General features: G+C 33.1%; 1 protein-coding gene across 1 annotated transcript in view; it reads right to left on the bottom strand.

Moving 5' to 3' along the window:
* The window catches only part of SYT16 (synaptotagmin 16), a 165,250-nt gene that overhangs the window by 66,026 nt on the left and 74,242 nt on the right, over nucleotides 1–24,982 (bottom strand). The gene's annotated exons all lie outside the window — the stretch shown is intronic.

Raw genomic sequence — 24,982 nt, 5'->3', positions numbered from 1 at the left:
CAAAGATCCCAATGCTAGGAGTTAGGTGCTATTATTATATTCATTTTGCATTTGGGGTCATCTCTATGTCTTGCCACTAGGCTCAAATGATTCTGGAGGACAGAGTGAGGCTTATGACTTTGCCCAGCCCTGCCTTATTTATATCCAATTCACTTGCTAGTCAAGACATCACCCTCCTAATGTCACTGAGTGAACAATCTGTGTGTAGTAGTAGCTGTCCTACTGGGGATAGCTCCAGTTGGGCAATGTTTCTACTTCTTTCCTTTTTTCCTTTATTCTTTCCTTTCTCTCTTTCCTCCCTCCTTCCTCCTCACATCCCATCCATTCATGAATAACCTCTTTAGAAAAGGAGATTTTTTTTCTAGATACATCAATGTGAAGACCGTGTATTTTAAAATCAGCCGAAGTCAGGAATTCAGGTTAGGGAAAAATCATCAATCTTTATTCTCAGTGAAGAAAGATCAGAGGTGGAAGAGAATGGGCAATAGCATGTGTGCAGCTGAGTCAAGAAGCTAGCTCGACCCGCAGCCACACGACCAGCAGCTAGGAGCATAGAACCCAGGCTCAATCTCTCCCAGCTTCTCTTCCTGTCTCTCTCCCGCCACCCACCAAAATCGTCATTTCCTATACAACACATCAGGACTTGCACAGAGAGTGGGTGGGGGCCATTCTTTATCCAAGCATGTATATTAATAGAGTATAGTCCAATTACTATTTAGCCTCACGTCCTTGGGACCTCAGTGCATCAACTCAAGCCTCAGCCCATTACACATCAAGAGAGAGTCCAGCCCAATTTCTGTCTCACAATGTGCTACAGTACTTTGTATACAGAGGAGATTAATAAATGTTTCTTGAACAGAATTGAATTCTCTAATGCTTCTTTCAAGGCAACATATTCATTAAAGTACTTGGAGAAAGGAAGGTAATTTTTTTGAAATTTTCTCTCTCCCTGTGAGAGAGAGAGAGAGAGAGAGAGAGAGAGAGAGAGAGAGACAGAGACAGAGACAGAAAGAGAGAGAGAGAGAGAGAGAGAGAGAGAGAGAGAGAGAGAGAGACAAAGAGAGAGAGAGAGAGAGAGAGAGAGAGAGAGAGAGAGACAGAGAGACAGAGAGAGAAAGCTAGACAGAAAGAGCACATGAAGGGGAAGGAGAGAGAGAGACAGAAAGAGAAAGAAGGGAGGAGGAAGAGCTTTTAACAAAATTATCAATGTGACCTAAGTTTTAGTTCCCACTCCACCCACACAGGAGCAATTAGGTGAAATCAGGTATTGCTCATATCTTATAAATGGGAAGTAGAGACACAAAAGGGTAGGTGCTCAAGCAGTGCAGCTGGTAAGAAGTATAAGCAGAAACAGGATAGAGGTTGTCTTAATTTCAATGAAGAATAGCAGTGACTCCCCTAAGCAGCAGTTTTTTTTTCTGAAAACTAACAGTACCTGGACCATAAAGTCTTGGTCGAGGAAGAAACAGGGAATTAAAAAGAAAGTAAAAGTTCCAGAAAGTTCCAGAAAGGAACTTTAGGTTCCAGAAAGAAACTGTAACCATGGGACTAAAGCTACACATCAATTGTTCTTAAAATATAGAATTTCAGGGGTAGACGAGACAATTGAGAAAGATTATCTAGTCAAAGAAAAACAAAATCTCAGAGCTGGAAGGGACATAAAGGTTATTTTGCCATCAGATTCCTGTATAGGAAATCCGCTCTACAACACAACAGAGTTCATCTAGCTCTTTGAAAGTGAGAATTATTTCCATAATTCAAGGTGATGAATGGATAGAGCACCAGTCCTGCAGAATGATTTGAGTTCAAATCTAGCCTTAGGTAGTTACTAACTCTGGCAACCTAGGCAAGAAACTTAACCTCTGTTTGTCCCAAGGTCCTTACTATAAAATGGAGAGAAATAATAGTAACTACCTCCCAGAGTTATGAGGATCAAATGAGAGAATATTTCTGAAGTGCTTGGCCCATGATGAATGCTTGTTTCCTTCCTTCCTCCTTTGTACCTATATCCACAGTGCCACATAATAAGTGTTTAATAATACTGGATTGAATACACACTCCATTAAGGTGCAAGCCATTCTTCTTTTGGACTGCTCTAAGTGTTAGGAAGTTTTTGTTTTTGTTTTTCTTATATTAAGCTGGATTTGTAAAGTTTCAGAGTGGAGATGTTAGAAGAAATTTGTAAAAGAAAATGGAATAAAATTAAGCTGAAGGTAGATGTTAAAATTATTAGACAAAATTATTAGACACTTGACTACAGAATTTGTCCAACTGAAAGATTTTCCCAAGGAAAAATGGGGTAAACACTATAATTTCAGAAATAAAAATGAGCTAGAAACCATGCTAGGAAAAAAACACTTTACAATAAACTTTTAAAAATATGAACTTTCTTTTATCACCCTGTGGAATTCTGAGAAAATCAAATCACTTTCATCTATTATCCAATTTCCCAAATTATAGTAAAGAAATTCTCCTCAAGAGTCAAACCAAGGTAGTATAATTTAACTCCTCTGGTGCAAAAGAGAAAACAGTATTATCTCTAAACAATGTTCTCCAAATGTCCAAATGTCTCCATGGAAAAGCTTGCATTGAACCATAAGGGGAAAATTGATGCCACATATAGCTGATTATCCATTATGTGTGAATTACCCAGGCTCCATACTACCATTCCCCTTCCTTTGTGCTGCCCATATTCTGGTCATTTCAATTCTTGTTAACATTATCACCAAAATCAGGATTATCTATCAAATCATTTTACAGATGAAGACACGGAAGGTTTCATATTTGAGAAGATGAAACTGACAGGTTTGGTGACTCAGTGACAATCACACAAACTTGGCAAAACTTGTAATGAAACTGGTCTAAATTTTTTTTAATTATACTACACTTTTCCCACAATGACCCTGTGAGGCAGGAAATGTCAATTTTATTAACTCTTTTAGATGAAAGTAGCTGAGAAGGTGCAATTTGTTTGTAAGGTTAGCAGTCCCTGTGGCCTTAGAAGGAGGATGGGGTGATAAAAACAGTAAAAATAGCTAGTAAAACACCGGTTAACCACTTTTGGTTATGAAGGTTATTTGGAAAATAGTGAGCTAATTTTAATTTTAATTCATTTACAATGAATAGAAAGGCAGTGAGACCTAGTAGTGAAGATGATCTGTAGTCAAATCCTTGAGTAGTTAACCTAAGTTCTCTGTGCTCCAGGTCAGGAGTGTCAAACACAGAGCTACAATACTTCACAATGTAAACTAGAACTAGATTAAAATATAATTGATAAATATCTATCAAAATGAATGGGGGTAGTTAGGTGGCCTGAGGAGAAAGCAACAACCTCAGAATCAGAAGAACCTGAGTTCAAATCCAGTCTCAATATCTGACTTTTACTGTGTGGACAGGTTACTTAACCCTGTCCAGTCGGAACAGAAGTGAGTGCAAGGGATAATGTTGTAAAAAATTACCCAGGCATGGGTTCTGTCAATAAAAAGTTATAATTATGAAAAAAAATTCCCTAAAAGAAATTATCAGCCCCTATTTGACTATGCCAGTGACAGAGAATTAATTATGTTTCAAGATATATCTCATCCCACTTTTATAAAGTTCTTAAGATTTTCCTCTCTCAAATTGAAATATCTCTCTGTACAACTTCCAAGTATACCTCATTGCTTAATTCTCCCCTCTGCAGCCAATCAATCAAAGATTTATTAAGGGTCTACTATGTGCTCCATATTTATTTATTTATTTTGGGGTTAAATGACTTGACTAGGATCACAGAGCTAGTACATGTTAAGTGTCTGAGGCCAGATTTAGAAAGAAAGAAAGAGAGAGAGAGAGAGAAAGAAAGAAAGAAAGAAAGAAAGAAAGAAAGAAAGAAAGAAAGAAAGAAAAAAGAAAGAAAAAGAGAGAGAGAGAAAGAAAGAAAAAGAAAAAAAGAAAGGAAGGAAGGAAGGAAGGAAGGAAGGAAGGAAGGAAGGAAGAAAGAAAGAAAGAAAGAAAGAAAGAAAGAAAGAAAGAAAGAAAGAAAGAAAGAAAGAAATTTACATCTGAATATGATTAGACCATATTCTTTATTCTTTTTCTCTGGACTTGGGTACAAAATGTCTCCTTCATGTCTTCATACCTTCCTTTCCATTTAATTGTTTAGTTTAGTCATTTTTCAATGATGTTTGACTGATCCATTAAGATTTTTCTTGGCAAAGATTCTGGAGTGGTTTGTCATTCCCTTCCCTATCTTGTTTTACAAATAAGAAAACTGAGGTACACGAGATTAAGTGAATTAATTGCCCAGTGTTATAGCGCTAATAAGTATATAAGTGCAGATTTGAACTCAGATCTTCCTGACCATTCTCAGAACTCTCCACTGCACCACCTATCTGTCCCTTTCTTTCCCATGCTAGTCCCAAAATTGTTTTTAGAATTTGTTGTAAATTAATTCAGGCATAGGATGATATACTGAGCTTGGTATACTTGAAGCTGGATTAATTTTCTTGCTTTATCTAGTTTTGAATCCTTACTATTTCACTACTATGTTTTCTATCACTGCTATGAGTTATAAAATAACATTTTTTTATCTCATTTCCTAATGTAATTTAAAATAAATTGCATTCAAAACTTCTGATTAAAAAATAACAATTTAAATCAGGATACTGGAATATATGTTTTTAAAAAAAAGAAAGGGAAGCTCAAATATCATCGATCTGCTCAATTCCTAAAGTAATTTAAAATAAATTCTATTCAAAACTGCTGATTTAAAAAATAAAAGTTCAAGTCAGAATACTGGAAGATATGTTTTAAGAAAGCAAGGGGGGGGGGTGCTCAAATGCCATCAGTTTGTTTGCTCCTTTGAGCATGCAGACATTCACATACAAATTAAGGGCAAACACTAGAATTTGTCCTGAAGAAGAAGGGTGAAAGAACAGGATAATTAAATTTCTGCACATGCAGAGAAGACACAAAACTAGAATGGCTGCTCTTTCTTTAACATTTCCCTATCAATACAATGAAGCCTCACATACAGAAAGTGAGTCAACACTTTAATTTACAAATGCTCTGATTAGGAAGGCAAAAAAGAAATTCTCCATTGCCATGGAAACTTCAATGAAGGGCCTGTGATGAGTAGCTGAGCTTGAGACCATTATGAACAGATCTTGTGATTTGCAGGTGGTGTGCACTGTCTGAATTTCTAGCAGTTTCAGTTTGTATACTCGTGTTCTCATTCTGTGTTACAAATCAGCCTTAATACACTTTCCAAAATCACAATTTTTTCCCCTACAATACAGCTCAGGAAACCCACTGAGGCCATTTTTGTTATCTAGTGTCTAATGTCTCCTCAACTATCCAAGTCACACATCATTGGAACTTTAAAAGTTTTTTATGTGACAGTGAAAAGAAGGGTGAATCTGAAATCAGAGTATGAGTTCTAATAATAGCTCTTCTACTTACGAAACATGTGACCTTAGCCAAGTTTTTTTCAGTTTCAATATGGAAATCATTTCCTCTTCTGTAATATGAGGGCATTGATTTGGGAAATCTCAAAGGTCCCTTCAAAGTCTCTTTAAAGAGAAGCAAGGTGGCACCATAGTTCAGAGTGCTGGTCCTAGAGTCAGGAAGACTCCTCTCCCTGTATTCAAAACTCAGATACTTATTAATTATGAGACACTGGGTAAGACACTTAATCCAACTTGCCTCAGTTTCTTCATCTGTAAAATAAACTGGAGAAGAAAATGACAAACCATTCAGTATCTTTATCAAGAAAATCCCAAATGGAGTCACAAAGAGTCAGGCACAACTAAAATAACCAAACAACAAAATTCTCTTCAAGTTCCAAATCTATGATTCTATAAAAACCAATTAAATTAAACCAAAAGCAAATAAGTGAGTCTTTGCCATAAAAAAAACCTGGATATATGAACGAGAATTGTAATGCCAGAAAAACTGAGCAAGACAGAAATTAGAAACTATTTAATAATTTATTAAATGGAGAGATATACTGGGACCAATGGGTCCATGTTTGATCCTAGGACTAAATGAGATTTTCATCTCCAAGAATCCAGCCAACAATCAGAATTCTCAATGACATATATATATGTGGCTCAGACGAAGAAGGTAGAGTGAGGCAGGGGTGGAGTCAGGGTACTAAGAGCGGGAATGGGATTCTGACAGCATGGGATGAGCCTCTGGAGAGGGGATGACGGGGGGAGGCATCCCAGACATGGGGGGAGGCATCTTGATAAGACAGTATCTGATATTTTAATAGCTTGGGATGGGGAGAGACATTCTGATGTTCTATCAAGTATTCTGATAGAGGGAGGGGAGGTTTTGCAGAACTGAGAAGCAGGGAAACCGAGGCAGGAGTGAGTCAGGATAATTAGGGAAACTGAGTCAGGACAATAAAAGAGAACTGTGGCATAACAGAATGACTAGATCAAATATGTATAAATTATTTCCTTTTCTTCTGTTTTTTTAGCTCTGGTGCCTAATTGGCACAATGTTAACTTCCATTCATTCACATTTCTGTCCATCTGGATTTTGTGTCCTTTTTTGCAATTCATCTAGTATTTTATTTTTCTCTAGTTACATTTAAAAAACAATTTTCTTTTTTTTGTTTTTTTGTTTTTTTGGGGGGAAAGCTATTTTTTTTTATTTAATAGCCTTTTATTTACAGGATATATACATGGGTAACTTTACAGCAGTAACAATTGCCAAACCTCTTGTTCCAATTTTTCACCTCTTACCCCCCCCCCCCCTCCCCTAGATGGCAGGATGACCAGTAGATGTTAAATATATTAAAATATAAATTAGATACACAATAAGGATACATGACCAAAACGTTATTTTGCTGTACAAAAAGAATCAGACTCTGAAATATTGTACAATTAGCTTGTGAAGGAAATCAAAAATGCAGGTGGGCATAAATATAGGGATTAGGAATTCAATGTAATGGTTTTTAGTCATCTCTCCAGAGTTCTTTTCTGGGCATAGCTAGTTCAGTTCATTACTGCTCCATTAGAAATGATTTGGTTGATCTCGTTGCTGAGGATGGCCTGGTCCATCAGAACTGGTCATCATATAGTATTGTTGTTGAAGTATATAATGATCTCCTGGTCCTGCTCATTTCACTCAGCATCAGTTCGTGTAAGTCTCTCCAGGCCTTTCTGAAATCATCCTGTTGGTCATTTCTTACAGAACAGTAATATTCCATAATATTCATATACCACAATTTATTCAGCCATTCTCCAACTGATGGACATCCATTCAGTTTCCAGTTTTAGCCACTACGAAAAGGGCTGCCACAAACATTCGTGCACATACAGGTCCCTTTCCCTTCTTTATAATCTCTTTGGGATATAATCCCAGTAGTAACACTGCTGGATCAAAGGGTATGCACAGTTTGATAACTTTTTGAGCATAGTTCCAAACTACTTCTCCAAAATGGTTGGATTCGTTCACAACTCCACCAACAATGCATCAATGTCCCAGTTTTCCCGCATCCCTCCAACAATCATCATTATTTTTTCCTGTCATCTTAGCCAATCTGACAGGTGTGTAGTGGTATCTTAGAGTTGTCTTAATTTGCATTTCTCTGATTAATAATGACTTGGAGCATCTTTTCATATGACTAGAAATAGTTTCAATTTCTTCATCTGAGAATTGTCTGTTCATATCCTTTGACCATTTTTCAATTGGAGAATGGCTTGATTTTTATAAATTAGAGTTAATTCTCATATATTTTGGAAATGAGGCCTTTATCAGAACCTTTGACTGTAAAAATATTTTCCCAGTTTATTGCTTCCCTTCTAATCTTGTCTGCATTAGTTTTGTTTGTACAAAAACTTTTCAGTTTGGTATAATCGAAATTTTCTATTTTGTGATCAGTAATGATCTCTAGTTCTGCTTTGGTCATAAAGACCTTCCCCTTCCACAGGTCTGAGAGGTAAACTATCCTGTGTTCCTCTAATTTATTAATAATTTCATTCTTTATGCCTAGGTCATGAACCCATTTTGACCTTATCTTGGTGTACGGCGTTAAGTATGGATCAATGCCTAGTTTCTTCCATATTAATTTCCAATTTTCCCAGCAATTTTTATCAAACAGTAAGTTCTTATCCCAAAAGCTGGGATCTTTGGGTTTGTCAAAGACTAGGTTGCTATATTTGTTGATTGTTTTATCCCTTGAACCTAATCTATTCCACTGATCAACTAATCTATTCCTTAGCCAATACCAAATGGTTTTGGTAACTGCTGCTCTATAATTATTTTCTCTAGTTACATTTAAAAAACAATTTTCAACATTCATTTTTAAAACTTTGAGTTACAGATTCTTTCCCTTTCTTCTTCCCCATCCTCTCCTCACCAGGAATGCGAGCAACTCAATATAGGTTATTAATGCACAGTCATGCAGAATACCAAAATATTGTAGTAGTCATGTTGTAAAAGAAAACATAAAAAACTGAAGAAAAATAAAGAAAATTTTAAAAGTTTCAATTTGCATAGATACAATAAGCTCTTTAAGTAAGGATAGTATCTTTTGTCACAAGTCCTTCAGTTATCTTCAATCATTGTACTGCTGAGAACAGTTATGTCATTCACAGCTGATCATCTTACAATATTATTGTTAACTTTGTACACATTACATTTCACTTTGCTTCAGCTTTATTATAACAACTTTTCTGGGATTTTCATAGATAGATAGATAGATAGTAATGTTCTTAAAGGCAAGAATTTGATCTTATATTTCTTTATATGTCTTATAGAAGTTTTCCATATAGGGAGCACTAAGACTTCAATTGGGAAATGAAGCAACAAATAAAATTGTTCAATATTTTAATAGAACTTCTAAATTAATGATTTCTTTCAATAAAAACAAAGTCCAGATCAAAGTATTTTTAAAAAGAGACTAATATGACTAATTCACTCTACAAGAAAGTGCATTCATCTCAGAGATTATTTAATAGAATAGGTTAAATAAAAGCAAATTTGAGTTGGCATATGTTGACAGGAAGTAGGATCAATCCATCACAATCTCAGTTATCATCAGTGTATGACACATGTAAGTTTTGTTCTTTCACTCTAATTTGAACATAAAATGTGTAAACTCAAAGTTAAAAAATATTTTGTGTAAGTTAAAAGCTTGATAATATATTACACTTCTCAATAATATTCATTTGGTAAATTAGATTAACTGAAACCTAAGAAAACACAACTTAAATGTGAAAATTGGTATAAACATTTGAAATTTTCAATAATTAAATTTGCTTATTTAATTTTGCTGCTTCTAATTTTTAAAATGTGAAACACTATCTCTCCATGAAATAAATACAAAACTGATTTGGGGAGAAAAATCCTCTGAAGCAGCTGAAATTAATATAAGAAAAAGACAAAAAAGGGATAGCTTATATAACAGAAATATAGAAACAGTAAAAAGCCCATATTCAAAACATTTTGTCCACTTTATTTATTATAGAAATTCACAAACATTATTACTGATGAAAAGATAAGACCACATGCTTTCTTGATGTAACTATTTTAACTGTAGATTTTGTGAAAACCAAAAAAGAAAAAAGAAAGAAATTGAAATAACAACTTGTGAAATGACAAGGGAATTTTACTAGAAAAAAATAAATCCTTTTACTAAGTAAAAACGAACTTCTCACCCAAAAAAGCATCACATCAAATTGATTTCTTGTATCTTATAAGATAAATGAAAGAATTGCTAAGTGTAAAGTTCTTTATTCAGTAGAAAAGATGTTAACTACAGTTATTCATATGATTAAGTTGGTGCTTAGTGAATTATATGAGAGACAGCTTTGAAGGGTTTGGAGAATTGTCCATATTTTTGAAGGCTTTCCGTATGATCAATTCATTAAAAAACAAAGGTCTTATTTTACACTGCAATGAATGGAGTCACAAATGCAGCTGAAATTTTACATTTGATTATGCATGTACTATATGTTGTTCAAAGAGAAGTAATTGAAGATTTGATATCTTACAGAGATCAACACATCAAGAGATATTTTTCATAAAATTGATGCATTTTTAGTAAATTATATTCTGGGAGAATTCTTTGGATTTAGTGATCACAAAGCTTTATCAACATTAGTACAAAACATAAGTAAAAAAAAAAAGACCTCTCTTAAATTTATGCATATATTAAATGCTTCATAATTACTCCAAAGTTGAGAAATATGGACAACTACATAGTTTTTCAAGTTTTTACAAAAGTAATCAACTTTCTAAAAAAAATTCATTCAAAGAGAAACAATGAAAAATGTGACAAAATTAGTGCAGAGCACAGGACACTTCTCCATTCTTTAAAACTGTGCTGGTATCCTTATGATTTGGAGGTGATGTTTTAATAAAAAGGAGAAATAATTTTTCTTAGTGATAATGAATTTGAAGACAATTTATTATATAACAGAAGTTTTCTACTGAAATGTGAATTTTTTGAATATTTTTGAAAAACTGAGTATCTTAAATCAAATTTGTTTTTACTCAGGAAAATAAAATAACTACATTTTTAAAAAGTGAAAATCAAGGATAATACATTAGCAAAATAATATTTTATATGTATCCCAGTATAAAAAATTCCTATCCTGCAAATGAAATAAAAGAAAGTAAGGATCCACTTGTTAATCCCTAGACCAGTCTATAGAAGCAGTTATCTTATTATATTTTGTATGCCTATCAATTTAAGTAATTGAAGAACCATTTCACCATGGACAAATGTGATATATTTAATTTTGTTCCATCTGAGCACAGGTTTGCATGGTAATAAATTTTTGAACTTTGTTTGAAGTTTGGATTAAGTTTTTGAACATGAAAATCTTATTATGATTTGTCCATAGTTACATTAAAAGTTCTCTGCTTTATCTGCTTTATTTCTTCAAATACAATTTTTTTCACTATTTAAAAAAATCTATTCATGTGAAATGTGTTTTTGTCTCTATTATCAGAAAAACCAAGTGTCAATTTATATTAATGATTAAAACAGAATTGTGAACATTTTCAGAAACTCTGTATCTAAAAGTCACATTAAAATTTTATTTTATTCATTATATGAAAACTGTGCTTTTCATCAATTAATAAATATATTGTGTATATTATGCTATCAACATATTTGATAGCATGTTCTTTTCTGTATTGTTATTAAAATTTAAATAAATTATTAATTTTATTTTACCCAGTTTAAACATAAGAAAATTATTTGCATAGATTATTTTAAGAAAAATGAGGATGCACAGTACTGTCTGAGATAGAATGACTGTGTGTATGTCTATGTGTGAACCAGGTTCACTGACTCGAGAAGAATAGAAACCATCAAACTCCATACATCAACAAACACAAAGGCTATGCATATAAATGTTCCATCATCTTTTACTGATATTTCATTCAATGTCATTTCACATCGGTTTCTTCATTTGAAAAACGAGAATTGAATCAGACAATTTCTAAGAGTTCTTCTTGCTTTATGATCTGTTCTGTGTAAGTCTCCATCTATTTTCAGACCTTTACCTTCTCTGTATTTAACTTGTAGATACTTATTTACATTTCCTCTCTTCTGTTAGAATCTATATTCCTTGAGATCAGCGATTGTTTCTTGCCTAGAACAGGGCCAAGGACATAACAAATACTTGCTAACTGCTTGTTGACTATCTTCCTAAGATTCTCTAAAATTATGATAGGTCATATGTCATATATGGAAAGGTTTTCTCTCCCCTGAGGAAGAATAATTCTTCAGTTTACAATGAACTGTGCTTCCTTAGGTAGTTACTCAGTTACTCAGCTTCTAAACCATGTAAACTAGTAATCCTGACAAAAGTCACCACAATCAATCCATAAACATTTATTATGAACTTACTCTGTGCTAACGCCATGGTTGGCATTGAGAATACATGAAAAAATCATTACTTGCACAGTATATATCCCTTATTTGTCTTAGCTACTCCTGTCATCCTTGCAAGGAATAATTTTAACATAAAAGAAGTAGGATATAACCTCCCACTTCCCATTACTGAAAATTTTCAGAAGGCCAACAAAGCACATAAGAAAATTGGACTCATTTTAGAAGCCAAAATGGATAAATTTGGGAGATAGCCTAAATATGTATTTATACATATATTCTGCAGTCACACAGAATTTAGGAAAATTAATTTCTATTATTCTATCTTTGGTCTTTCTTTTCTAACCTATGAACTGATGTTAATACCACAAACAAAATTTGTTTTGCAAATACTAGCATTCCTCATCCTTCCTTCACCTTTCTCTTTTTTTCTATTTCTTCAATTCTATTTTGTCTGCATATGTGTATTTTCCCTCTTGAATGAAATATATTATAATTTAGCATAGTTAAGGGTCATTGTAACATATTTAAGAAATAAATTGAATATTCTGACCAAAAAATTATAACACTAGAATAATGAAGATAATGCAAAGAACACATAGAAAATATTACACAAATTCTAAGGGAGGATGACAAATAATTGAGCTTTATCATTGGAAATCCTGACCTTTTTGTACTTACATATGTTTGTACAAGAAACACAACTCAATAGGCTTCTTTGCTATTTGCCTAACAATGATAAATGGTGTGAGGAAGTGAGCAATGTGCAATTTACCTACAACTTAGAGACACAGGTGTAAGCCTAGAAGAGGTGAAGCCCAGACTGCCTGAAGAGTTATATTCATAAGCAGCTATCAAGGCATTCAGACTTATAGAAAAATAAAGCACTTTAAAAGGCTTCACACATCTTACACTCATCAAAAGCTAGTTTATTCTGACTTGGTCAAGTATAGTATGATCTTCAATATCTAGTATAGGTCAACTAAAAGTTGCATTAAGGGAGACAGAACCAAGATGGCAGAAAGCCAGAAAGTTGCTTGAGATCTCTTCAGTTTTCCTTGAAAACAACATTAAATCAAGCCTCTAAAAAGAATTCTGAAGTGAAAAAAATCAACAAAAAGACAGAGTGAAACAATTTTCTAACTCAAGATAACTCAGAAGAACTTCAAGAAACATCAGTCTCACATGGGTAAAGGGGGAGCACGTTCCAGTGCTGGTTGTGTCCAGGCAAGCCAGTGGAAGGCTCTTATGCACTACACAGATTAGAAAGCAAGATTCTACAATCAGGGCTCAGTAGACCAATGGTACAACAGGCCAGCCTTGAGGTCTCTAGCCGTAATGCAGTAGGCAAACCACCAGCCCTAGAACTCAAGGTATAACAGTCATAATTAGACCAAGCCACCCAAACAGAAAGAACAAGCCACCAGCCACAGGGACCCCAGAATAGAAAGCCATTGAACAAACCTCTGGAGCCCAGTGCAAGAAGTTTGGAACAGTGCCCTATACCCCAGGAGCAGAGGTCAATTTTCTAAAATGAGCAAAAAACAAAAGAACCCTGAGCATAGAAATCTATTGTGGTGACAGGGAAGGCCAAAATACAACCTCAGAAGAAGACAATAATAACAAAATGCCAATATGTAAAGCCTCAAAGGGGAATAGGAATTGGTTTCAAGCTTAAAAAGTCCTCTTGAAAGAACTCAAAAAAGATTTTTAAAATCAAGTAAAAGAGGTAGAGGAAAAATGTGGGAAAGAAATGAGAGTTATGCAAGAGAATTATGAAAAAAAAGAGTCAACAGCTTGGAAAAGATAGAACAAAAATTGAATGAAGAAAACATTTCCTTAAAAAACAGACTTACTCAAATGTAAAAAAAAAAATCCACTGAAGAAAACAATTGGCCAAATATAAAAAGAACAAGTTTAAAAATCTTCAATTAAACACCAAATTAGAAATTCTAAAAACAAAAGTAGATATTAATAAAATTGAAAGTAAAAAAAAAAACTATTGAACTAATAAATAAATCTAGGAGATTTTATGGGGATGGGAGGAGACAAAAACTTTTGGTTAATTTGATTTAAAAAAAAAGAAGAAAACTAAATTATAAAAGGGTGAATTATTCACTAAAGAAGAAAATATTTAAGCAATACTTAGGAGCTATTTTGCCCAACTCTATGCCAAAAAAATTTAAACTCCAAGGGAAATGGATGAATATTTACAAAATATAAATTGTAAAGATTAATAGGGAAAAAATTAAATACTTAACCCCATTTCAGAAAAAGAAATTGGACAAACAACCAATAATCTCCCTAGGAAAAGAAAATCTTTAGGGCCATATTGATTTATACATGAATTCTTCTAAACATTTAAAGAGCAATTAATTCCAGTACTATATAAACTATTTGGAAAAATGGATGAAGAGGCAGTCCTACCAAATTCCTTTTATAACACAATATGTTTCTGATATCTAAAATAGGAAGAACCAAAAGAGAGAAAGAAAATAATAGACCAATTTCCTTAATGAATATTGTTGAAAATTTTTTAAATAAAATAATAGCTAAGGCATTACAGCAATTTATCACAAAGATAATTCACTATGACCAGGTGGGATTTATACAAAGAATGTGATTATTTGAATAATTGGCCATATCTATAACAAAACTAAGAGAAATTATATGATTATCTCAATAGATACCCAAAAAATTTAAAAAAAAAACCTTTTGACAAAACACAGCACCCATTCCTATTGAAAACAATAGAGAACCTAAAAGTAAATAAATGGTGCTTTCTTTAAAATGATAAGTAGTATCCATCTAAAAGCCATCAGCAAGTATTATGAAGATTTGTTAGAATAATAAGATTGGGGTGAAACAATGCCCATTGTCACAACTGTTATTCAATATTGTACTAAAAATTTTAGCTTTAGCAATAAAAGAAGAAAAAGTCATTGAAGGAATTAAAATACGCAATAAGGAGACAAAATTATCACATTTTACAGATGATACATAGAGAATCCTAGAGAATCAATGAAAAAAATTTTGAAATAATTAACAACTTTAAAAAAGTCACAGGGCATAAAATAAATCCACATAAATCATCAGGATTTCTATATATTCCAACAAAGAATAGAAGCAAGAGATAGAGAGACTCCATTTAAAACAATTGTAGACAATCTAAAATATTTGGAAGTCTCCTTGCTAAAACAAACTCAGGAACTATATGAACACAATTACAAAACATTTTTCATGCAAATAAAGTCATATCTAAACAATTGGAAAAATATCAATTGCTCATGAGTAGGCCAAGCTAATATGATATAACTGACAGTTATCTAAATTAATTTACTCATTCCATGCCATACCAATCAAAATGGCAAAAAAAAAAAAAAATAGAGGTAGAAAAATGAATAACAAAATTAACCTAGAAGAAGAAAAGGTCAATAATATCAAGAAAATTGATTGGGGGAAAATGCAAAAGAAGGCAATCTAGCTGTATCAGACCTAAAACTATATTATAAAGTAGCAATTATCAAAACTGTTTGGTATTGGCTAAGAAATAAAGTGGTGAATCACTAGAATAGATTAGGTTCATAAGACAATAATCTACTGTTTGATGATCCCAAAACTTCTGTAATAAGAACTCAATATTTGACCAAAACTGCTGGGAAAACTAAATATTATAATAATAATAAATAGCAATATAAAATATATAAAAATAATAATAAATATATTGTATAAATGTGTAATATAATATGCCATCTAAATATATAGATATAAATAAATATATAAAATATAATAATAATAAACTATAAATAGTATGGAAGAAACTAGAAATAGATCAATATCCCATGTTTTTACCTAAATAAAGCTGAAATGGGAACATGATTTAGATACAAAGAGTTCCATAAACAAATTAAAAGAACAAGGAATAGTTTACTTGTCAGATCTATGGAGAAGGGAAGAATTTATGACCAAATAAGAGATAGCCCAAACTGTGTAATTTTGATTACATTAAATTAAAAAGTTTTTGCATAAACAAATCAAATCAACAAGATGAGAAAGAAAGCAGAAAGATGGGGGGGGGAATTTCACAGTGAGTGTTACTGATAAAGGCCTCATTTCTCAAATATATATATAGAACTGAGTCAAATTTATTAGAATACAAAGTCATTCCATAATTGATAAATGGTCAAAGGATAACAATAGATAATTTTCAGAAGAAGGAATTAAAGTTATTTATGGTCACATAAAAATGCTCTAAATCACTATTGATTAGACAAATGGATATCAAAATAATTTTGAGGTACCACTTCACACCTATCAAATTAGCTAATATGACAGAAAAGGAAAGTGATAACTGTTGGAGAAGGTGTGTGAAAATTAGGACACCAATGCACTGCTGATGGAGTTGCAAACTGATAGAACCATTCTAGAAAGCAATTTGGAACTATGAACAATGAGCAATTAAACTGCTCACTCTTTGATCCAGGAATGCCACTACCAACCCTGTAGGGGAAAGACCTATATGTAAGAAAAATAAGATTCATAACAGCTCTTTTTGTGGTGGCAAAGAATTTGAAATTTAAAGAATGTCCATCATTTGGGAAATGACTGAACAAGTTGGTACATTAATGTAATGGAATACTACTCTGCTATAAGAAATTATGAGCAGCTGGATTTCAGAAAAACCTGAAATTACATGAATTCATATTGAGTGGCATGAACAGACCAGGAAAACATTAAACACAGTAACAGTAACACTGCACTAATCAACTGTGATTCAATTAGTTCTTTTCATCAATATAATAATCCAAGACAATTCTAAAAGATTTACGATGAAATATGCTATCCACACACAGAGATAAAGCTATAAAGTCTGAATGTAGATCAAAACATATTCTTTTCACTGGGTTTTTTTGTTTGTTTGTTTGTTTTGGTGATTTTTTCCTTTTTCTTCAGTTATTTCTTTTACAACATGACTAATGTAAAAATAAGTTTCCATGATTACATATATATATATATATATATATAATACATATGAAATTGCTTCCTGTGGTGGGGAGGAGGGAGGAACAGAAGGGAGAGAGAAAAAAATTAGGAACTCAGAATCTTATAAAAATGAGCATTGACAATTATCTTTTTATGTAATAGGAAAAAATAAAATATTATTTTAAAAAAATTTTAACAAGATGGAGTATTATGCCCCACAAGTTCCCAACATGAAAAAAAATTATCATGAACAGATGATTTTTATTAACCAGAATATAGAATGAATGGCTATGTAGGAGCCCCAAAGTGGATAGGAAGTAAAAAGTCATAAAATTTAATATTATAATAGTAATCATAAATACAAATAGGATATTTTTATTGACAGAATTGGTACTGTTTTTTAACTGTATTGAAAGAGATGTTATTTTAAAGAATATTCCTAATCTTTGAAATAAACATTTCTATCTTTGAAATAGAAAAAAGTTGTATTTAATCCATTTACTTCTTATTTCTCAAGGACCTCTTTAAATTGTTTTTTGGGAGGAGCAGAAGAATCGATATTTTTTTCAACTCATTTAAAAAAACTATTTTGCTCTAAAGGAAAAAAAATATTGAGTCAGACTCTAATTGAAACAAAGTTCACTAGTTAAGAGACTAGAGGCACCTTGATGTTTTTATTATCCCCTTCTTTAATCTTGATTATTATGATGAGGATTATAATAGCAGGATTTTTTTTAGAACAGCTTCTAGCTTCTTATACTTCTAATCAAGTTTTACTTTTGAAATTCCTACCACTTTCCATAAATTTTTGAAGCTGTCTACTTCCCTCACTTGAAATTTGTAACAGTTTTTTTTTTTCCTCTAGGTTTATTCTACTTAGCTCATGTCATGAAAAACAACTATAGCTCTCTACTTTTCTGGAGTCTTTTTCAAATGTGCCAACACTACATCCTGATGGCCTGATTTCTTGCAGTTTGGTTTGTCTTTCTAAAAATATATAATGAATAGACCAACCCATACAATCATGATTCCATAAAGAAGAATTTGAAGAAATACAAGTTCCTCTATCTCACATAATCACAACTCAAACTAGATTAATCATCTCTTCAATAATAAATCATTCATCAGAACATTCTATTCCTAAGCCATACTAATTAATAAGTGTTAGAAGATTTGGTAAAGTAATTATTGAATATGATTAAAAGCTACAAACTACCAATGCTATTAATTCTATTACTGTTTTTCTTGTTAGTATCAATTTTCATGTTTTCTAAAAACTCTAAGCAGGAACTTTTCCTGCTTCTTAAAAATAAATGGGGTTAGTCTAGAAACATTATTGTCATTTCTTAGGATCATTTCTTTCTTTTTGAATTCATTTTTTGAACCTAGATATCATCCTAAGAATTTGAACACCAGCAAAATTTTAACCTAAGCAATACTGGATTAGAAACTAGAAATTAGAAATGACCTAACCTTAAAGATTTTAAATAAGTGATCTTCATAAATTTACAATTCATAAATATAGATCTGAAAAAAACTTCAAGATATCTCCAGTGCTCCAGAAATTAACTAAAGCAAACCCATTTCCAACTAAATTCCTACTCCCTGACTATTTGTAGTCTTGTAAGACTACAAATGTAGTACTTATACCTGCTCCTACTTACTATAAGATGAGCTTTCTTAGGCTCATAAGACATAATACTATGTACCACCAGGGTGAACCATAAGGAAGGACTTTTAACAATCTAATCACCTACCTCCCTCAAGAGAAATCTTAGTAATCACTCAAACTCCACCTAGACTTTTTCTTCAGTAGTTAGTAAGCTTACTCCCACTCTGTCATATACTACCTGTTCTAGTAATTCTGAATGCCCCACTATAATTATCTAAACCCCCTTCCCTATCTTGACTGGGACTCTCAACTCTCCCATACCAATGTCCTACCTCACATCTATCCTCACATTCATTCAACTATGCTCTCTGGAATGCATATTCTATAATTTAAAAGTTTGCTTTTATTATAAATGTTTAGTTTTCTCAATTCCTTCATACCCTGGCCCTCAGTGAGCCCTAAGTTCCTTCCAAATGGCACTACATCCCCAACTACATTTTTCAGCACTGGTTTCACTTTCATTGCTTTTTTCCCTCAATTCACAAGAGACAATGGGAAGGAAAAATCAGAATACTTCTTATTCTCTCTTATCACTTCCAAACTTTAACACCATTACTCACTTTTCTTTAAGGTTCTTTCATCTAATTTATCATCCTCACCTAATCAAGATTCTAAAAGCTTTTATTTACCCACCATAAGAACATTCCTCTTCCTTCCTGGCTGACTTCAGTGACTTGATTCCTATCTCCATAATAGTGGATTTAAATATATGTATTTAAACTCCCCCCCCCAATACCATAACTTTCTATTTCCTTAAATCCTAATTCCCACAGTCTTGAAAAGATGTCGGTTATGGACAAGAGATGGCCAGATTTTTTATTTTGTTTGTTTTTCAATCATTTCAGCCATGAAGCATTCTTCATAACCCCATCTGGGATTTTCTCAGCAAAGATACTAGAATGGTTTGCCATTTCCTTCTCCATTTCATTTTACAAATGAAGAAACTGAGGCAACCAGGGTTAAGTAACTTGTCCTGGATCATACAGCTATTAAGTATCTGAGGACATATTTAACTCGAAAATGATTCTTCCTGACTCCAGGCTCCAGCATTCTATCCATTGCCACCTAGCTATACTTGATCTTGCTTTCATCCACACATAATCCACTTTCTTGTTCAAAAACTGTAAAAGTTCTTTATTTGATCATTCCACCTTTCCCTCTCCCTTCTGATCTTAATTCTGTTCTGCATCTTCCTCATGATCTCCAGTTGCTCTACCCACCAGTTCTTTTTTATGCCATCATCCCTGTGCTCACTACATTCTTCTCCCTTCCCAATTTTGGGAAGGAAATATGCACTTCCTCTACACTTGAATTTCTTTTCCCTTATACTAGCTCCAAGGGTTCCTTGTCACACCCCAATGTCAGATTACTTCCATCATCCTCTACCTTTGTTTCATTTCATCCATTTCTGAATCATGCTAGAGAAAATCATGAAACTACTAATTGATTCCACTACAGATTTATGTTACATAATTGCAACTGTACCTTCACTGCTACCAAGAAATCTTTTTATACTTCCCTAAGCAATTTGCTAGCCCACTCAACACAGTGGCTATTCCAAACCTTTCTATTCTTCCTCAAGCTTCCCACAGCATTTCCTACTCCCACCATCTTAGCTGAGGGCCTTGAATAAAATACTTCATCAAAGGAAAAAAATTAATTCATTTTAAGATCTCACTCTTCTCCCTACCTCCATCTTAAATCACTCATATGTTTTTCCATCTATGTCCTATTTCATTTATGTCTCATGTGAAGAGGTACCCCTCCCTTTACTCAGACAAATTTCCCTTTCCATTCACTCTTCTCCAGTAAATTGCTCTCATTGTTATTCCTACTAATTTTTTTATTTTTCCCTAACTACCGACTACTCTGCTGCTTATTATGTCCTTATATTCTTATCCTTTAAAAACCTTCATTTAATCTAACTATCCATGATAGCTATGATCCTAAATATGGTCTCTACTTCTAAGCAAAACTTCTTGAAAAGGCCTTCTACAAGTAGTTCTTCCACTTCCAATGTTTTCATTTGATTTTGAATTCTCAGCAACCTGATGTCTGACTTAATCTTTCAATTGAAAATGTTCTTTCCAAAGTCTCTAATGACATTTTAATTGACAAATCAAATGGTATTTTCTATTTTCATCCTTCCCGACCTCTCTAAAGTATTTTGTCAATCACCCTCTTCCCCTGGATATTTTCTCCTCCCTGTGTTTTCATGACACTATTCTTCCCTGATCCTCCTACTTATCTGCTTTTCCTTGCTCACTTTTGCTGCATTGTCACATGGATTGTGACCATTAAACACTAAGCCCTTCAAGCCTTTTCTCTGGACCCCTTTCCTTTCCTCTGTATTATTTTTTCTTGATGTTCTCTTAAACTCCATGGTTTAAAATATGTCTATGTGGATTCCTAGCTCTATATCTAACTCTAGGTTTTCTTCTGAGTCCATCCTCATATCATTATCTACCTTTTAGACAAGTCATCAAACCGGACATGCCATGGACATGTCAAATTCAAAATGTCTAAAATAGAACTCATTTTTCCCCCCAAATCTTTCCCCATTTCTAAACTTTCCACTTACTGTTGAGATTACCATCATGCTCCCAGTAATCACAATATTGATATCATCCTCAACTCTTCACTGTCTCTCACCTTCTATACCCTATCTGATGTTGGATCTAGTCATTTCTATATCATAACATCTCACACGTATTTCCCCTTCTCTTCCATTCACACAATCAATCTCTTGGTGAAAACTATCATCACCGCACCCCTCAACTATTGCGAAAGTCTTCTAATTCATTTTCTGACCTTGTCTCACCTCATTTCATTCCACTCTCCATTAAGCTACCAAATTAATCTTAAAATATATATAATCAGGAAAATAGTGTATACATCAACAGCAAGACTGTGTGATGATCAAGTATAATAGATCATAACTGTTCATCACATTGGTTCTTCTCAGCAGTTTAGTGATCCAAGGCAATCTCAATAAACTTTGGATGGGAAAAACCATTTGCATCCAAAGAGAGGCCTCTGGAGACTGAATGTGAATCAAAACATATTATTTTTACCTTTTTCCTTCTTTTTTCCTTTCTCATGGTTTTCTCCTTTTGTTATGATTTTTGTCTCCCAAACTGACTCATATGGAAATATGTAAAAGATGTTACATGTGTAACATACGAAAATTAAATTAAAATAATAAAGTTTAGTCTGACCATGCCTTCTGACTTCCTATTATTTGAAGAAAAAATATAAAATCTTTTGTTTGGTATTATTAAAAGTCATTCACAATCTAGTTCCTTCCTAACTTTGTAGTCTTTATTTTTTTTACACTTTTCTCTGCTCCGCTAATTCAATAATTCAATCTCTTACCTTCTTGCTGTTGCTCAAATGATACATTCTATCTCCCAACATTTGCACTGGCCAATTCCTATGCCTGTTAAACGCTCTTGCCTCACTTCAATCTCCTGGCTTCCTTCAGAATTTAGATACCATCCAATTTTCTGCAGGAAGCTTTTTCTGAGGCCTTCCCTCTGAGATTACCTTCCATTTACATCTATCTTGTTTATTCTACTTCCTACCATGTTATCTCACACATATGTATTAGAATCTGAGGTTCCTAAGTCTAAGAAATGTGTTTTATGTCTTTCTTTGTATTCCCAAATGCCCAGCATTAGTGCCTGAAACCTAGTAAGTGCTTAAATCATGCTTGTTGATTGACTAACTGACCAAATTACTTAATTTCTCAGTGTCCTAAACAATTCTCTAAGACTATAAATTGCAGAGCACTCAGTTACTGCACAGATGCTGATCTACGGTAGTAGCAGAAGTTATTGCTTATTCCATTTAAATTATAGGTCTTATACTAAACAAATTATTTTACTACCTTTCATTTGTCTTTCATTTTTTAATATCTTTCAACCATTCCAAATATTCTTTCTTTTTTAAGCTTCTAGTATTTACATAAGTATTTTTATAGAGAGAGTTACCACAGGAACTGAAGCATATTTTCATTTTCATATGCATAATTTCTTTATAAGACACTTGATAATATATGCTATGCCAAGCTATATCTGAATAAGAAGCACCATTTCTACAGTTTAAAATTTATAATATTTAGTTTATATTTCTCAAATAAAATATTCTGAAGTTATGTTTAAATTTATTTTCGATATTAATTCCCTTTATCAGACTGGAATTTTTTTCTACCACTTCTCAAATTTATCTCTTCTTTTATCTATTTTTAGTAAGTTAAATTCCTTTGTAATATCAATTTTCTTCTAGAATGCCAGAAAATTACTATTTGACCACTCATTAGTTAGTTTTTGCCCTTCACATTTCATGTTTCTTAGAATTCATTAGACTTTTTCAACATTTTTAGTTTGAAAATTACTCTCTTAATTTTTTAGAATTTAATGTCAGCAACCTGGCATTATTTGGCTAGATAATAATAACTGACATTTACTTAGCAGATTACATTCATTATCTCATTTGCTCCCTTTTCATCTCTACCTCCTTGTTTCCCTGGTTTCCTTTAATTCCCAGCTAAAACCTACTTTTTACAAGAAACCTTTTCTTATCCCACTTAATGTTAGTGCCTTGCTTTTCTATCTATAATTTATCTCATATATAGTCTGTACATAGTTGTTTGCATATTATTACATCATTAGATTGTAAGCTCCTCAAGAAAAGAATATCTTGTCATTTCTTTGTATCCCAGGTCTTAGTATAATGCCTGGCACATGGTAGGTACTTAATAAGTGCTTGCTGACTGATATTACTAACAATCCTATCAGGTGGGTAGCACAAGTATTATTATACCCATTTTATGGAAGGGGGTGGGGCAGGGAGCTTGTTGCAAGCCCATATGACTAGAAATTAGCAGAACCAGTACTTCATTCTAACTCTTCTGACTCCAAGTGTACTTTACATTTTACTATAATTATTCTTTTTGAATATTCTTTATCTGACTCTAAGATCCTGAGACTTCTACTTCTGATTTATTCCCTTAGTTCCCAGGGTTCACCTATCTTCTTTATGCAGATATATCCAAGACCTAGCTCAGTTTATCTTCTGAACTTTTGTTCCATGTTACCAGTGATCTATAGGACATTTTCAATTGGAAGTCCCTAGGGAATATCAAGTTTTACATGTCCAAACAGAACTCATTAACTCTTTCCCAAAACCATCTACTCTTCCTAAATTCTCTTTCCTGCAACAGTCTTCAAGTCACTTGGAATCATCCTCATCTCCTTCATCAACTTCTCTCTCTCTCTCTCCTCTCTGTCTCTCTCTCTCTCTCTCTCTCTCTCTCTCTCTCTCTCTCTCTCTCTCTCTCTCTCTCTCTCTCTCCCCTCCATAGTTTATCTCATATCTTCTCTTCACTCCCATAGACACCATACCAATCTTCATCACTTTTTAGTATTACAATAGCCTCCTAACGAATGTCCATTCAAATTGTACCTCTTTATAATTCATTCTCCACTAGTTTCCAAAGCAACATTCTTAAAATACACATAGGATCATATCACTCCCCTCCTCAATAATTTTCCTTGGGTTTTTTTTTTTTTTTTTTTTTGCCTATAGGATCTGATTTTTAAAAATTCCTCTCTTTGTCTTTTAACGCTAAACATGACCTGGTTCCAATCTTCTTTCCAGGATTATTTCACATTACTCTCCTTTATACATTCTACATTCTAACCAAACTAAACTGTTTAATATCTCTTTACATTATTTCATATCCTCTCTTCTCTCTCTTTGAATAGACTATCTTTCCCCAATGCCTGAAATTCACTCCTTCCTCTTTGAGCCCCAAATTCATTTTTGATTTTTAAAATTTATTTATGTTAAATAACAGTTTCTCAGTTACATTCAAAACAATTTTTTTACATTCGTTTTTAAAATTTTTGAGTTCCAGGTTCTCTCCCTTATCCCCACCCACAATTAAGAAACTACATGTTAAGTTATGCAAAACATTTCCATAAAAATCAAGTTGTGAAAGAAATCATAGATCTCCCATCCTAATGAAAATAAAAACCTTCAAGAATAAAGTTAAAAATAAAGAAATAGGATTTTTCATTATAAGTCCTTCATTGTAGGTGTGGATGATTGTACTATTAAGAATAGCAAAATCATTTACAGCTGGTCATCCCAAAATATTGCTATTACATTGTACACAGCATATTTCAGTTTGTTCATGGAGAACTTTCCAGGTTTATTTTTTCTTTCTGAGAGCATCCTATCATTTTACAGAGAACAATGATACTGCATCAGAGAAACTTGCTTTGATAATTTTTTTTTACAATTACTATTGCTAATTGTATTCCCCCTCCCATTTATTATCTTTCCTTTCACCCTATCCTTCCTCAATAGTGTTTTGCTACTGACCATTCCCTCCTCCAATATACCCTCTCTTTTACCATCTTCCTCCCTTCCCATATCCCACCTCCCTCCTATTTTCCTGCAGGGTAAGATTTCTATACCCCTAT

This window comes from Sarcophilus harrisii, chromosome 2, assembly GCF_902635505.1.
Source record: "Sarcophilus harrisii chromosome 2, mSarHar1.11, whole genome shotgun sequence".
Classification (NCBI taxonomy): Eukaryota; Metazoa; Chordata; class Mammalia; order Dasyuromorphia; family Dasyuridae; genus Sarcophilus; species Sarcophilus harrisii.
The sequence above is the reverse complement of the archived record's forward strand: the minus strand, read 5'-3'. Positions and strand labels throughout refer to the sequence as shown.